The following is a 15,375-nucleotide window of genomic DNA, read 5'->3' on the forward strand; positions in this document are numbered from 1 at the left end:
TCCACAAAGAATTCCTCCATTTCCTCATCAGCTGTGTGCACCTTTCTCTTGTTAGCCCCAGCTTTGCAGCACCTTGCAAAGTGATTCTTCTCCCCACAGCTATTGCAGGACTTCCCATAAGCAGGACACATCTTTGGAATGTGTCTACCTCCACATCTGTTGAATTTGCTGTTTGAGCCTTCCTCTTTGCTTTTCTGTGGCTTTTGGAAATGCATTGTGTGTTTCTTCTCTGTTTTCACAGCATGTACTATTGTGTCTGCCCTGTGAAGCTCCTTAGCTTGTGCTTGTGTGGTTTCTGCTGACCTATGCATATTCACCGCCTTTTCCAGGGTCAAATCTTTTTCACGCAACAGTCTTTCTCCGAGTCCATTATCTGGAATTCCATGAACTATTCTGTCTTTAACCAGTGAGTTTCTCAAATCTCCAAATTCACAAGACTTACTCAGTGTGTGAAGCTCAGCTAAGTATTGATCGAAGCTAACACCTTGTTTCTGGTCACAGGAAAAAAATTTATCTCTCTCAAATGTGATGTTTTTACTTGGGATAAAATACTCCTCAAATTTTTTCATCAAAGTACCCAACTAAAAAGCTGTCTCATCAATTTGAAAGCTTTTATAGATGTCCAAAGAATCTTCACCAATCATGAAAAATAGATGCAAAAATATAGACGCTTTCAATTTTTCATCGTTCCTTCCCGCTCCACTAGCATCTAAATATATGTTGAATCGCTGTTTGATGCATTTCCAATTATCGGTTGGATTGCCAGTAAACTGCATAGACATGGGAGGACTTAGCTTATCCATAACGGGAACTCTCGACCTCTCACCTGAATCTCTCCTGGCAAATCCGGTGAGTGCTGAACTTCAGGAACAATGTGCTCCCTCGCCACGCCGGCCGGCTTTTTCTCCGTCTTATTACAGCTTTTCTTTCGTCCTCACTGAGTCTCTTTCTCAATTGCACACAGTATTCATCTACTGTCCCCGATCAGACCTCACACCAACTTCTGACACCATGTTATGTTTGTTCTTCATCAAGAAACAGACGTCGCATGGGTTTAACATCTGAACATTTTATTAACCAACACCAGGCTGGCTTGCTTTCCCTCTCTTTTTACAGCCACTTCCTGTTCCCCATGTGACTCTGCATTGCCTACTGGGAACTGTAGTTCTTTATTATAATTACATAATAACACACTGACCCTTCCTCCGTGATTCCTCCTTTTGTTTCCCTGCTTCCTGCCGCCAGCTCCATTGTGCTGACCAGCCTGGAGCTTTACTCTGCTTCTCTCTGCCCTTCAGGGTTTCAGGTCGTGTCCCTATCCCATCCCAATTAAAGGTTCCCTCCAGAGGAAACGGTTTTCCATTAACTTTTGTCCACTGAACCCATTTTCTGACATACAGTCCACGTTCTGAACCATAATGTAAGTATCATATAAATGAAAAACACGATGATGCTGGAAGAACTCAGCAGACCAGGCAGCATCCACAGAGAAAAGCAGGTGGTCAATGTTTCGGGTCAGGACCCTTCCTCAGGACTGAAGGTAGGAAAACAGGAAGCCCAGTATACAAGAGGGAAAAGCAGAGCAGTGATAGGTGGACAAAAGAGGGGAGGCGGGGTGGGCACAGGGTGGTGATAGGTAGATGCAGGTAAGAGATAGTGATAGGCAGGTGTGGGGGAGGAGGGGAGAGCAGATCCACCGGGGAATGGGTCACAGGTAAGGAGAGAAAGGAAAAAAAGGAGTTGAAAACAAAAAAGGCTAGGAAAGGGGAGAAGAGAAGAAGTGTGGTGGTGGTGGGGCGTGGGGATTACTTAAAGTGGGAGAATTCAATGTTCATGCTGTTAGGCTGCAAGGTTCCAGAATGGAAAATGAGGTGCTGTTCCTCCAGTTTGTGCTTGGAATTCTCCTGGCAGTGGAGGAGGCCGAGGACTGACATATCAGTGATAGTGTGGGAGGGGGAGTTGAAGTGACTGGCAATGGGAAAATGCAGGTCGTGATTACGGACAGAGAGCAGGTGTTCTGTGAAATGGTCATCTAGTCTGCGTTTGGTCTCACCAACGTAGAAGCGGCTGCACTTTGAGCACTGAATGCAATAGGTGATATTAAGGGAGGTGCAGGTGAATCTGTCTCACCTGAAAGGAATGCTTGGGTCCTTGGATGGAGGTGATGGAGGTGGTGCAGGGGCAGGCGTTGCATCTATGGTGGGGGCAGTGGAAAGTTGCCAGGGTGGGAGGGAGGTGGGGGGGGGAGGGAGGAGTAAACTAGGGAGTTGTGGAGAAAGTGGTCCCTGCGAAAGGCAGAAAGGTGTGGGGAGGGGAAGATGTGCTTGGTGGTGGGGCCCGTTGGAAATGGCAGAAGTGGCGGAGAATGATGTGTTGGATACGTAGGCTGGTGGGATGAAATGTGAGGACAAGAGGGACCCTATCCCTGTTGGGTGTGGGGGGGTGGGGGTGAGAGCACAGGTGCAGGAAATGACAGAGATATGGGTGCGAGCTCTCTCGACCACAATCGGGGGTAAGCCCTGGTTAGAAATGAAGTTGGACATCTCTGATGTCCTGGAGTGGAATGCCTCATTGTGGGAGCAGATGCGGAGAAATTGAGAAAACGGATAGCATCCTTGCAAGAGACAGGGTGGGAGGAGCTGTAATCGAGGTAGCTGTGGGCATCCGTGGATTTCAAGAAGATGTCAGTGGATAAGGAATCTCCTGAGATGGAGAAGGAAAGATCGAGGAAGGAGAGAAAGGTGTCAGAGATAGTCCAAGTGAATTGGAGAGCAGGTTGAAAATTAGTGGTGAAATTTATGAAACTGTCGAGTTCCGCACGGGTACAAGAGGTAACACCGATGCAGTCATCGATATAACGGAGAAAGAGTTGAGGAATGGGGCTGGAGTAGGCTTGGGACAGAGACTGTTCAATGTAGCCAATGAAGAGGCAGGCATGGGGTCCATGCGAGTGCCCATGGCTACGCCCTTGGCCTATAGAAAGTGAAGTTGTTAAGGGCGAGGACAAGTTCAGCCAGGTAGAGGAGAGTGTTAGTGGAAGGGGACTGGTTCTGTCTCTGGTCAAGAAAGAAGCAGAGGGCGGTGAGTTGTGGAAGTAAACTAAAGGCTTGTGAAACTCAAGAGTTGAGTAATTGTTTGAATCTACGTAGTGAATCTTTGAGTTGTGTGAACTATTCCAAAATGCATCACCTCACATTAGATAAGTGTGAGGTAAGACATTTTGGAAAGTCAGAAAGAGTAGGACTTATACTATGAATGGTCGGGCACTAGGGAGTGTAATGGAACAGAGAGACCTAGAAGTACAAGTGTTCATTTAAAGCGGCGTCACAGGCAGACACGGTGGTGAAAAAGGCATTTGACATGCTGGCTTTCATCAGTCAGGGCACTGAGTACAGGAGTTGGGACATTACGTTGCAGTTGTATAAGTCAGTGGCGAGGCCACGCCTGGAGAACTGTGTCCAGTTTTGGTCGCCCTGTTGTAGGAAAGACATGGTTAAACTGGAAAGAGTGCAGAGAAGATTTACGAGGATGCTGCCAGGACTCGAGGGACTGAGTTATAGGGAGAGGTTGGCCAGGCTGGGTCTTTATTCCTTGGAACGTAGGAGAATGAGGGGCGACCTTGGAGAAGTGTTTAAAATTATGAGGGGCATAGAGACGGTGAATGGTAACAGTCTGTTCCCCAGGGTAGGGGAGTCCAAAACCAGGGACATAGGTTTAGAGTGAGAGGGAAAGATTTAAAAGGGACCTGAGGGGCAACTTTCTCACGCAGAGGGTGGTGAGTGTATGGAACGAGCTGCCAGAGGAAGTGGGTGAGGCAGGTACAACAGGATCATTTAAGAAGCACTTGGATCGGTAGATAGAGGGACGGGGCTTGGGATATGGGCCGAACACAGGAAATTGGGATGAGCTGGGTGTGCACCATGGACTGGTTGAGCCGAAGGGCCTGTATCTGTGCTGTGTTGCTCTGTGACTCTCGTTGTGAAGAATAGTTGTCAGGCACAGTCATTTAAATGGCAGCAGTGGAGAGGAATATTAAACATTATGAAGCTGAAAATCTATGATGCTGCTCCCACTGTCCATCAAAACCATCGGAGAGTTATAGAAACCCTGGAGAAATGGAACAGTCTGCACTTTTCCTGGGATTTCTGAAATCAGAGCAGATAACTGGGGATGAGTGGAGAATGAAATATTAGTGAAACAGAATATTGGAGCGACAGACTGGCAGATACTCTGGGCGATTGGGTATCACTCCATTCAAAACATTGAATTTACTTTTTGTGGATGTTCCCAATGGTATCATAAATTTTCCAACCAGATGAGTTTAAAAGAAGTGTGGAGAAACAAAAGCCAACGAACTTAAAGGGAGTGTGGGAATGGGGTCCTGGTGAGTTGTGTTGCAGCACAGGTGTCAGGGCCCCGGAGAGCTGGAGAGCACAAGAAGCCAAAGCAGGTGAGACAAATGCCAGGGATTACCAAACAATAGGATAGTGGATCATTGAGGATTTACCATACTTTCTCCAGGAGCTGGAAGCTCTCAGTATTTCATCCTGTATCTCATCACCGCTTATTGTGTCAGTGGTTCCTGTCCAGTTTGAGTGAATCACTAAACACTTCTCTTGGGGAATTAAGGCAACGGGGAACTGGCACATCAGAGGATTTGGGGCCCTGGGCAGATCAGCTATCTTCATTTTGAATGGCAGGTGGCCTCCCCGTGCTCCTCTATTCTGTGTTCTTACGTTGGGGTACAGATGTGGTAAACCTGAAATCTTTGTAACTTCCCTGACCTTCAGCTGAGTTGAAAAATCCAACTGCAGCCGGATGCTTCTGATCCCATTGCTGGTGTCCAGCCTGGGTTATGTCCAGGGGTGTAGTGTCTCCTTCACCTGGGGAACGGCTTGTTGTCTGCATGTTTCTCATCACTGCGGAATTATATGAATGAGCATTAACCCAGTTTCCAAGTGCATTCATGTATTAATTAAGTAATTTTAAAGATTATTTTTATTAATGCTTAAAGTATTATTCAATATTCTTCCTACCCCCCTTGTAGAGAAAGATTGTTTATAGTGTGCTTAACCCAAATGCCAGCCTGACTTTTAAAAATGCCAAACTAACCATCCTGAAAAACATCAGTTCTGTTCACCACTGGCAGCACTGACATACTTTAAATCTAATTTTCTATTTGTCTCCCAGCTCTATCCAAAGTTCTTGTTTAAGATCAGATCTCTTTATTAGTCACATGTACATCGAAACACACAGTGAAATATATCTTTTGCGTAGAGTGTTCTGGGGGCAGCCCGCAAGTGTCGCCACGCTTCCAATGCCAACATAGCATGCCCACAACTTCCTAAACCTTATGTCTTTGGAATGTGGGAGGATTGGCTTGCTCATAGAGGACAGAGGGTGGTGGTAGATGGAGCGTATTCTTCCTGGAGGTCGGTGACCAGTTGTGTTCCTCAGGCATCTGTTCTGGGACCCCTGCTTTTTGTGATTTTTATAAATGACTTGGATGAGGATGTGGAAGGGTGGGTTAGTAAGTTTGTTGATGATACAAAGGTTGGTGGTGTTGTGGATAGGGTAGAAGGTTGCTATAGATTAGAACAGGACATTGATAGGATGCAGAGCTGGGCTGAGAAGTGGCAGATGGAGTTCAACCTGGGAAAAGTGTGAAGTGATACACTTCAGGAGATCGAATTCGAAGGCAGAATACAAGGTTAATGACAGGACTCTTAGCAGTGTGGAGGAACAGAGGGATCTTAGGGTCCACATCCATAAATCCCTCAAGGTTGCCAAACCGGAGGCTTCGTGGGCTTCACTTTGGAGCAGATAAGTTTATCTTTTTATTAAGTTTAAAGTATAAGGCTTAGTTTTTAATAGGGTTAGAATTTACTAGGGTTAGTATTTTTTATTTTTTATAAGTGTTTCAAAAGCTTTTAGCGGTCGAGTGGGGGCTGGACTGCGCAGGCGCAGTGCGGGCAGTTTAAAAAGCCAACCGCCTATACAGCAGGCAGCGTCAGACCAGGCAGCGGAGTGAGTGGGAGCAGAGTGTTCTGGGCTTTGGCTCAAGGGGCTTCGGTGAAAAGGGGTAAGGCAGGTGAGTAGCTGGTAGGTAGGCAAAGGTAAGATTACCTGTTATCTGTGATAAATATTTAAGTAGAATATCAGGAGGGGTAACTAAGTGGAGCGGCCAGTGTGAGTGGCTCAGGGTAGGAGTGGAGCCTTGAGGCTTGGGCTCAAGAGGCTTCGGCGAGCAGAGGCTGAGGAAGAGCTAGCACACTGAGAGGTAAGGCCGGTAAGTTCCTTTAAGCTAATTAAAGTTGGATTGGGTAATGAAGGCAGCAGCTCGGGCAGTCGTGTGCTCCGAATGCAGTATGTGGGAAGCTAGGGACAGCACGCTTGTAAAAGGTGCATCCAGCTGCAGCTCCTGGCAAACCGTGTTAGGGAACTGGAGCTGGAGCTGGATGAAATTCGGATCATTCGGGAGGTGGAGGCAGACGTAGATAGGAGTTTCAGGGAGATAGTTACACCTAAAAGTCAGGAGGCAGGTAGCTGGGTGACAGTTAGGAAAGGGAAGGGGATTAGACAGAAGGAGCAGAGCACCCCTGTGGCCGTTCCCATCAACAATAACTATACCGTTCTGGATACTGCTGGTGGGGACGACCTACCAGGGACAAGCTGTAGTGGTCAAGTCTCTGACATCGAGGTGGGACCCTCACCTCAGATAGGAGGGAGGGTAAAGAGGAGAGCAGTAGTGATAGGGGATTCAATAGTTAGGGGGACAGATAGGAGCTTCTGTGGGAGAGATCGAGAATCCCGGATGGTCTGTTGCCTCCCTCGTGCCAGGGTCCGTCATATCTCAGATCGAGTTCTTGATATTCTCAGGAGGGACGGTGAGCAGCCAGATGTCATGGTCCATGTTGGGACCAATGACGTGGATAGGAAGAGGTCCTGCAAAGAGAGTTTAGGGAATTAGGTGCAAAGTTAAAGGGCAGGACCTCCAAGGTTGCAATCTCAGGATTGCTGCCAGTGCCACGTGCTAGTGAGGCTAGAAATAGGAGGATCATGCAGCTAAATATGTGGCGAAGGAGTTGGTGCAGGAGGGAGGGCTTCAGGTTTCTGGATAATTGGGATTTGTTCCAGGGAAGGTGGGATCTGTTCCGAAGGGATGGTTTACACCTGAACTGGAAGGGGACTAACATTCTTGTGGGTAGGTTTGCTAGTGCTGCTCCGGTGGGTTTAAACTAGATTTGTAGGGGGACGGGAACCAGAGTGTTAGAGAAGAAAGTGAGAAGGAAAATGATCGTGTGAGGTCTGCAGGTATGGACAGAAATCAAAGGTTTGTACATGATAGAAATGTTCTCAGGTGCATCTACTTCAATGCAAGGAGTATCGTGGGTGAGGCAGATGAGTTTAGGGCGTGGATTGGCACGTGGGATTACGATGTTATTGCTATTAGTGAGACATGGTTGCAGGAGGGGCAGGACTGGCAGCTTAATGTTCTGGGCTTCCGTTTCAGACGTGATAGAGGGGGAGGGATGAAAGGGGGAGGAGCGGCATTACTGGTCAGGGAACAGATCACGGCTGTGCGGAGACAGAACAGCCCGGAGGGCTCATCTACAGAGGCCATATGGGTGGAGCTGAGGAACAGGAAAGGTGTGGCCACACTAATAGGGTTGTATTATAGACCGCCCAATAGTCAGAGAGAATTGGAGGAACAAATCTGTAGTGAGACAGCAGACCGATGTAAGAAACAGAAAGTTGTAATAGTTGGGGATTTTAACTTTCCACGTATTGACTGGGACTCCCACACTGCGAAAGGGTTGGATGGCTTGGAATTTGTCAAATGTGTTCAGGAAAGTTTTCTAAATCAATATATAGAGGTACCAACGAGCGAGAATGCAATACTTGATCTCCTATTAGGGAACCAGACAGGTCAAGTGACAGAAGTGTGTGTAGGTGAGCATTTTGGGTCCAGTGACCATAATTCAATTAGAGTCAAGATAATTATGGATAAGGACACGTCTGGTCCTGGAGTGGAGGTTCTAAATTGGAGAAAGGCCAATTTTGTGGAAATGAGAAAGGATCTAGGTCGGGTGGATTGGGATGTTATTTTCTTGCAAGGATGTGCTCAGTAAATGCAAAGCCTTCAAAGACGAAATTTTGAGAGTGCAGAGTTTGTATGTTCCTGTCAGGATTAAAGGCAAGGGTAATGAACATAGAGAACCTTGGTTTTCAAGGGATATTGGTGAGCTGGTTAAGAAAAAGAGAGAGGTGTATAGCAGGTATAGGCAACTAGGAATGGATGAGGTACTTGAAGAGTACAGGAAATGTAAGAAAATACTAAAAAAGGAAATCAGGAAGGCAAAAAGAAGACATGAGGCTGCTTTGGCAGATAATGTGAAGGTAAACCCAAAGGGTTTCTACAGGTATATTAAGAGCAAAAGGATAGTAAGAGACAGAATTGGTCCCCCAGAAGATCATAGTGGTCGTATATGTGTGGAGCCTCAGGAGATGGGGGAGGACTCAAACAGATTTTTTTACATCAGTATTTACTCAGGAAACTGGTATTGTGGATGTGGAAGGAAGGGAAATGAGCACTAGTGTCATGGAACATATAGAGATTAAAGAGGAGGAGGTACTTGATGCTTTACAGCGAATAAAGGTAGATAAATCCCCTGAGCCTGACAAGATATTTCCTCGGACCTTGAGAGAGACTAGAGTAGAAATTGCAGGGGACCTGGCAGATATACTTAAAATGTCCTTAGCCACGGGTGACGTGCCAGAGGACTGGAGGGTAGCTCATGTTGTTCCATTGTTTAAGAAAGGCTCAAAGAGTAAACTGGGTAATTATAGGCTAATGAGCCTGACATTAGTAGTGGGTAAATTATTGGAAGGTGTTCTGAGAGATAGGATATATAAGTATTTGGACAGCCAAGGGTTGATTAAGGATAGTCAGCATGGCTTTGTGCGTGGTAGATCGTGTTTAACGAATCTTGTGGAGTTTTTTTGAAGAGGTCACTAAGAAAGCAGATGAAGGTAAGGCTGTGGATGTTGTCTACATGGACTTTAGTAAGGCCTTTGACAAGGTCCCACATGGGAGATTAGTTCAGAAGGTTCAGTCAATGGGTATCCATGGAAAGGTTGTAAACTGGATTCGAAATTGGCTGAGTGGGAGAAGACAGAGAGTGGTAGTGGACGATTGTTTCTCAGACTGGAGGCCTGTGACTAGTGGTGTGCCTCAGGGATCTGTGTTGGGGCCATTGTTGTTTGTTGTCTATATCAATGATCTAGATGATAATGTGGTAAATTGGATTAGTAAGTTTGCGGATGACACTAAGATTGGAGGTGTAGTGGACAGTGAGGAAGGCTTTCAAAGCTTGCAGAGGGATCTGAACAAAATGGAAAAATGGTCCAGAAAATGGCAGATGGAATTTAATGCAGACAAGTGTGAGGTGTTGCATTTTGGAAGGACAAATCAAGGGAGGACATACACAGTAAATGGTAGGGGACTGAGGAGTGCGGAGGAACAAAGGGATCTGGGAGCTCAGATACATAATTCCTTGAAAGTAGAGTCACAGGTAGACAGGGTTGTAAGAAAGGCTTTTGGCATCCTGGCATTCATAAATCAAAGTATTGAGTATAGGAGTTGGAATGTTTTGGTGAGGTTGTATAAGTCATTGGTGAGACCAAATTTAGAATATTATGTGCAGTTCTGGTCGCCGAACTACAGGAAGGATGTCAGTAAGATTGAAAGAGTGCAGAGGAGATTTACAAGAATGTTGTCGGGTCTTCAGGAGTTGAGTTACAGGGAAAGATTGAGCATGTTAGGACTTTATTCCTTGGAGCGGAGAAGAATGAGGGGAGATATGATAGAGGTTTATAAAATGATGAGGGGCATAGACAGGGTTAATGCAAGTAGGCTCTTTCCACCTAGCTTAGGAGAGATAAGTATGAGAGGACATGGCTTTAGGGTGAAAGGGGAAAGGTTTAGGGGGAACATTAGAGGGAACTTCTTCACTCAAAGAGTGGTGGGAGTGTGGAATGGGCTGCCATCTGATGCAGTAAATGCAGGCTCACTCTTAACTTTTAAGAGTAAATTGGATAGATACATGGACGAGAGAAGTCTGGAGGGGTATGGGCTGGGGGCAGGTAAATGGGACTAGCAGGGTAATGTTTCGGCACAGACTAGAAGGGCCGAATGGCCTGTTTTCTGTGCTGTAGTTTTTCTATGGTTCTATGGTTGTAGGTTGAAAGGGTTGTTAAGAAGGCGTATGGTGCACTGGCCTTCATTAGTCAGGGTATTGAGTTCAAGAGCCGCGAGGTGATGTTGCAGTTCTATAGAACTCTGGTTACACCACACTTGGAGTATTGTGTTCAGTTCTGGTCGCCTCATTATAGGAAAGATGTAGAAGCTCTAGAGAGGGTGTAGTGGAGATTTACCAGGATGTTGCCTGGATTGGAGAGCATGTCTTATAAGGATGGGTTGAGCGAGCTCGGGCTTTTCTCTTTGGAGAGAAGGAGGATGAGAGGTGACTTGATAGAGGTGCACAAGATGATAAGAGGCATAGATCGAGTGGACAGTCAGAGAGTTGTTCCCAGGGTGACGATGGCTGACATGAGGGGGCATAATTTTAAGGTGATTGGAGGAAGGTATAAGGGGGATGTCAGAGGTAAGTTTTTTTTACACAGAGAGTGGTGGGTGTGTGGAACGCACTGCCTGCAGAGGTTGTGGGGGCAGATACATTAGGGACATTTAAGAGACTCTTAGTTAGGCACATGAATGATAGAGAAATGGGGGGGCTATGTGGGAGGGAAGGGTTAGATAGATGTTAGAGCAGGATAAAATGGCCGCAATAACATTGTGGGCCAAAAGGCCTGTACTGTGCTGTCATGTTCTATGAAACTGGAGCACCCAGAGGAAACCCACACAGACACGGGGAGAACGTACAAGCTCCTTACAGACAGCAGCAGGAATTGAACCCGGGTCGCCGGCGCTGTAATAGCGTTATGCTAACCGCTACACTACCGTACTGTGCCTGCCCTAAATTAACCCAAATGGCAGTGGTGGGATTCGAACCCACGCCTCCGCAGAGACTGGAGCCTAAATCCAGTGCCTTAGACTGCTCGGCCACACTACCGGGCATAGCCATATATGTCAGCTGCTACCCACTCCCACAGCCAATGGCTTTCCTAGACCAAATGGTGAGGTAGTGTGGACACAATGGTCTTGCCTTCCTCACCATCTCTCCAACTTCCCTTATGTCTAACCACACAACTATTCCTTGCTGATTCCCATCCCATGTACAGTTTGATGGGACAAATCATGATAGTGTTAATTCCCACCTGTCCACACGCAAACCTCACATCTCCTCTTCCCACTCCCCTGCAGTTGCCTCAGTTTTCTAAGAGGACACACTAGGTCACATTCCTTTCCTTGTCTGCAGTACAATATTCACACGGACAGAGTCAGATCCCAGTGTTTATGCCAATACCCAGATCTCTTCATCTTGAGAAGCATTCATGAAATACACCTTGTCAACAAAGATGTCAATGAATCTTTTCATCTTTCCTCCATAACCCTGCGTTCCGGTGCTTTATATTTGTACCCTGGGATACTCTCTCTTACATTGTAGGAGTTTGTGGTGTTTTTGTCAGGAGTGAGTTGAGAGAAACAAACCTAATCATGTGCTTGACCCCGCTGAAGATCTGAAGGTAAAATTGCAAGCTTGACCTGTGCAGTGGAAAGGTATTGGTATTGGTATTGGTTTATTATTGTCACTTGTACCGAGGTACAATGAAAAATTTGTCTTACAAACTGATCATACAGGTCAATTCATTACAGAGTGCAGTTACATTGAGTTAGTACAGAGTGCACAATACCAGTACAGAGTAAAGTGTCACAGCTACAGAGAAAGTGCAGTGCAGTAAGGTGCAAGGTCGCAACAAGGTAGATCGTGAGGTCATGAGGTCATAGGTCATAGTCCATCTCATTGTATAAGGGAACCGTTCAATAGTCTTATCACAGTGGGGTAGAAGCTGTCCTTGTCTGGTGGTACGTGCCTTCAGGCTCCTGTATCTTCGACCCCATGGAAGAGGAGAGAAGAGAGAATGTCCCAGGTGGGTGGGGTGTTTGATTATGCTGGCTGCTACACCAAGACAGCGAGAGGTAAAGACAGAGTCCGAGGAGGGGAGGCTGGTGTCCGTAATGTGCTGGGCTGTGACCACAACTCTCTGCAGCTTCTTGCTATCTTGGGCAGAGCAGTTGCCGTACCAAGCCACGATACATCCTGATAGGATGCTTTCTATGGTGCATCGGTAAAAGTTGGTGAGAGTCAAAGGGTCAAACCAAATTTCTTTAGCCTCCTGAGGAAGTAGAGGTGCTGGTGAGCTTTCTTGGCCATGGCATCCACGTGGTTTGTCCAGGACAGGTTGTTGGTGATGTTCACTCCCAGGAACTTGAAGCTCTCAACCCTCTTGACCTCAGCACCATTGATGTAGACAGGTGCATGTACACCGCCCCCTTTCCTGAAGTCAATGACCAGCTCCTTAGTTTTGTTGACACTGAGGGAAAGGTTGTTGTCATGACACCATTCCACTAAGCTCTCGATCTCCTTCCTGTACTCCGACTCATCGCTGTTTGAGATATGGCCTACAATGGTGGTATCATCTGCAAACTTGTAGATGGAGTTAGTACAGAATCTGGCCACACAATCATGAGTGTATAGGGAGTAGAGTAGAGGGCTGAGGATGCAGCCTTGTGGGCCACCAGTGTTGAGAATAATCGTGCTGGAGGTATTGTTGCCTATCCTCACTGATTGCGGTCTGTTTGTTAGAAAGTCAAGGATCCAGTTACAGAGGGAGGTGTTGAGTCCTAGGTCTCGGAGTTTGGTGTCAAGCTTGCTTGGTATTATTGTATTGAAGGCAGAGCTGTAGTCAATAAGCAATAGTCTAACGTAAGTGTCCTTACTGTCCAGATGCTCCAGAGCTGAGTGAAGGGCCAGGGAGATGGCATCCGCTGTAGACCTGTTTTGGCGATAGGCGAATTGCAATGGGTTCAGGTTGTCTGGGAGGCTGGAGTTGATGCGTGCCATGACCAACCTCTCAAAGCACTTCATGATGGTGGATGTCAGAGCCACTAGTTGGTCGTCATTGAGGCATGTTACCTTGCTTTTCTTCGGTACCGGGATGATAGTGGTCTTCTTAAAACAGGAGGGAACCTGAGATTGAAGTATGGAGAGGTTGAATATGTCCACAAATACTTCTGCCAGAGTAGATAGGAAGAACTCCAAAGATTTTGCAACAATTTAACCTCATTGATGTGAAGTCTTTTAGAAACTTTGATCCAGGACAGCCCAGTCCAAAGTCACCCAGAGGAAAGTGGATTCATTAAGGCAAACCAGTGTGGACTTGTTAAGGGCATATTGTGTTTAATCAATTTGATAGAAATGAGATGATGGATGGAGTTGACGAGGGAGGTCAATGTCATGGAGTTGTACAACACAGAGACAGGCCCTTCAGCCCATCACATCCATGCTGACCTTTTTGACTATCTACATGATCCCATTTGCCTGAATTAGGACCGTATCCTCCTATGCTTTGCCAGTTGAGTGCCTGTCCAAATGTTTCTTAAACACAGTGATTGTATCTCTCCCCACAACTAAAGTCCTCCATTCCAGGCAACATTTGGTGATTCTCCTCTGCACTCCCTCCAGCTCAACCTCATCCTTCCTGTACTGTGGTGACCAGAACTGCAAATACTGCAATGTGCAGCCTAACCGGTGTTTTGTAAAGTTACATCACAAATTTTATATTCTATGCCCTATAATCTGTTAAAACAAGAATGTCATGTGCCTTCTTCACCACCCTATCGACCGGTGTTGCCACTTTCAAGGAACTTTGGACATGAAGCCCAAGGTCCCTCTGTTCATCGACCCCGGAGCCCGACCACTTGTTGCATTTGTCCGATCCCTCCCTGATTTCCCAAATGCATCACCTCGCACTCAACTGGATTAAATTCCATCTACACAAGCTCCACCCATCTTTCCATCTGATCAATACCCTGCTGTAACCTTAGACGACTCTCCTCACCATCCACCACCCCACCAGCTTCTGTGTTATCTGCAGACTTACCAATCACATCGCCAAATTGGTGATACCCCACAGTGATAAGACTATTGAACGGTTCCCTTATACGATGAGATGGACTCTAACCTCACGATCTACCTTGTTGTGACCTTGCACCTTATTGTCTACCTGCACTGCACTTCCCTGTAGCTGTGACACTTTACTCTGTACTCTGTTATAGTTTTTACCCTGTACTACCTCAATGCACTGTGTAATGAATTGATCTGTATGAACAGTATGCAAGACAGGTTTTTCACTGTACCTCGAACCAATACCAATACCAATTCCAAATTCACACCCTGGTCATCAATAGGGTCCTGATCCCTGTAGTACACCACTGGTCGCAGACTTCAGAAAAAACATCCTTCCACCCTCACCCTATGCCTCTTATCGTCAAGCCAACTTTGGATCCAATTAGCCAACTTGTCTTGGATCCCACGTGCCCTAACCAGCCTACCATGCAGGACCTTGCCTTACTAAAATCCATACAGACCATATCTACCGCCCTGCCTTCATCAATCTTTTTAGTTACCTCTTCAAGAAACTCAATCAAGTTATTAAGGCAAGATTTCCCAACCTTATTCCTTTCCATAACTACCTTGGAACTAAGAGAATTTTGGTTACAGCTCCCAAAGTGTTCCCCAACCTACACTTTCACCACCTGCCCAGTTTTATTTCCTAAGGTAAGGACAAGTACTGTCCTATCTCCAGCAGGACTCTCTATGTATTGTCTCAGAAAGCTTTCTTGGACTCACGAAACAAATTTTGCCTCATCTAAGCTCCTTCCACTAAGGCCATACCCCAGACCTTTAGCCATTCATTCATCTGCCCTATCCTTCCATTCCTACCCTCACTAGCATGTTGTATAAGGAGGAAGGACAAGAGTATGACCCTAGAAGTCCTGCTTTTTAACTTTCTACCTAACTCCCTAAATTCACTTTGCAGGACCTCATCCCTCTTCCTACCTGTGTCATTAGGGTCAACATGTACTACAACCTCTGGCAGATCCCCCTCCTATTCAGAATGTTCTGTACCCACTCCGAGACATCCCTGACCCCGGCACCAGAAAAACAACAGTCCATTCTGGAATAAAAACAGAAAATACTGGAAACACTCAGCGGGCCAGGCCAGACCTGCGGGACGAGAAATAGCATTAATGTTTTTCTTCTGACAAAGGGTCTTCAACTTGAAATGTGAATCTGGTTTCTCTTCCCCAGGTGCCATCTGACCTGCTGAGTATTGCCAGCATTTATT

The 15,375-nt window shown here is 46.3% G+C and overlaps 1 non-coding gene across 1 annotated transcript; it reads right to left on the reverse strand.

Moving 5' to 3' along the window:
• Positions 1-11,053: 11,053 nt before the first annotated feature.
• On the reverse strand, positions 11,054-11,135 carry trnal-uag (transfer RNA leucine (anticodon UAG)). Its single transcript has one exon. It is a non-coding gene; the product is annotated as a tRNA-Leu (tRNA).
• Between the last annotated feature and the right edge of the window lie 4,240 nt (positions 11,136-15,375).

Source organism: Pristis pectinata, chromosome 22 (genome assembly GCF_009764475.1).
Source record: "Pristis pectinata isolate sPriPec2 chromosome 22, sPriPec2.1.pri, whole genome shotgun sequence".
Lineage (NCBI taxonomy): Eukaryota > Metazoa > Chordata > Chondrichthyes > Rhinopristiformes > Pristidae > Pristis > Pristis pectinata.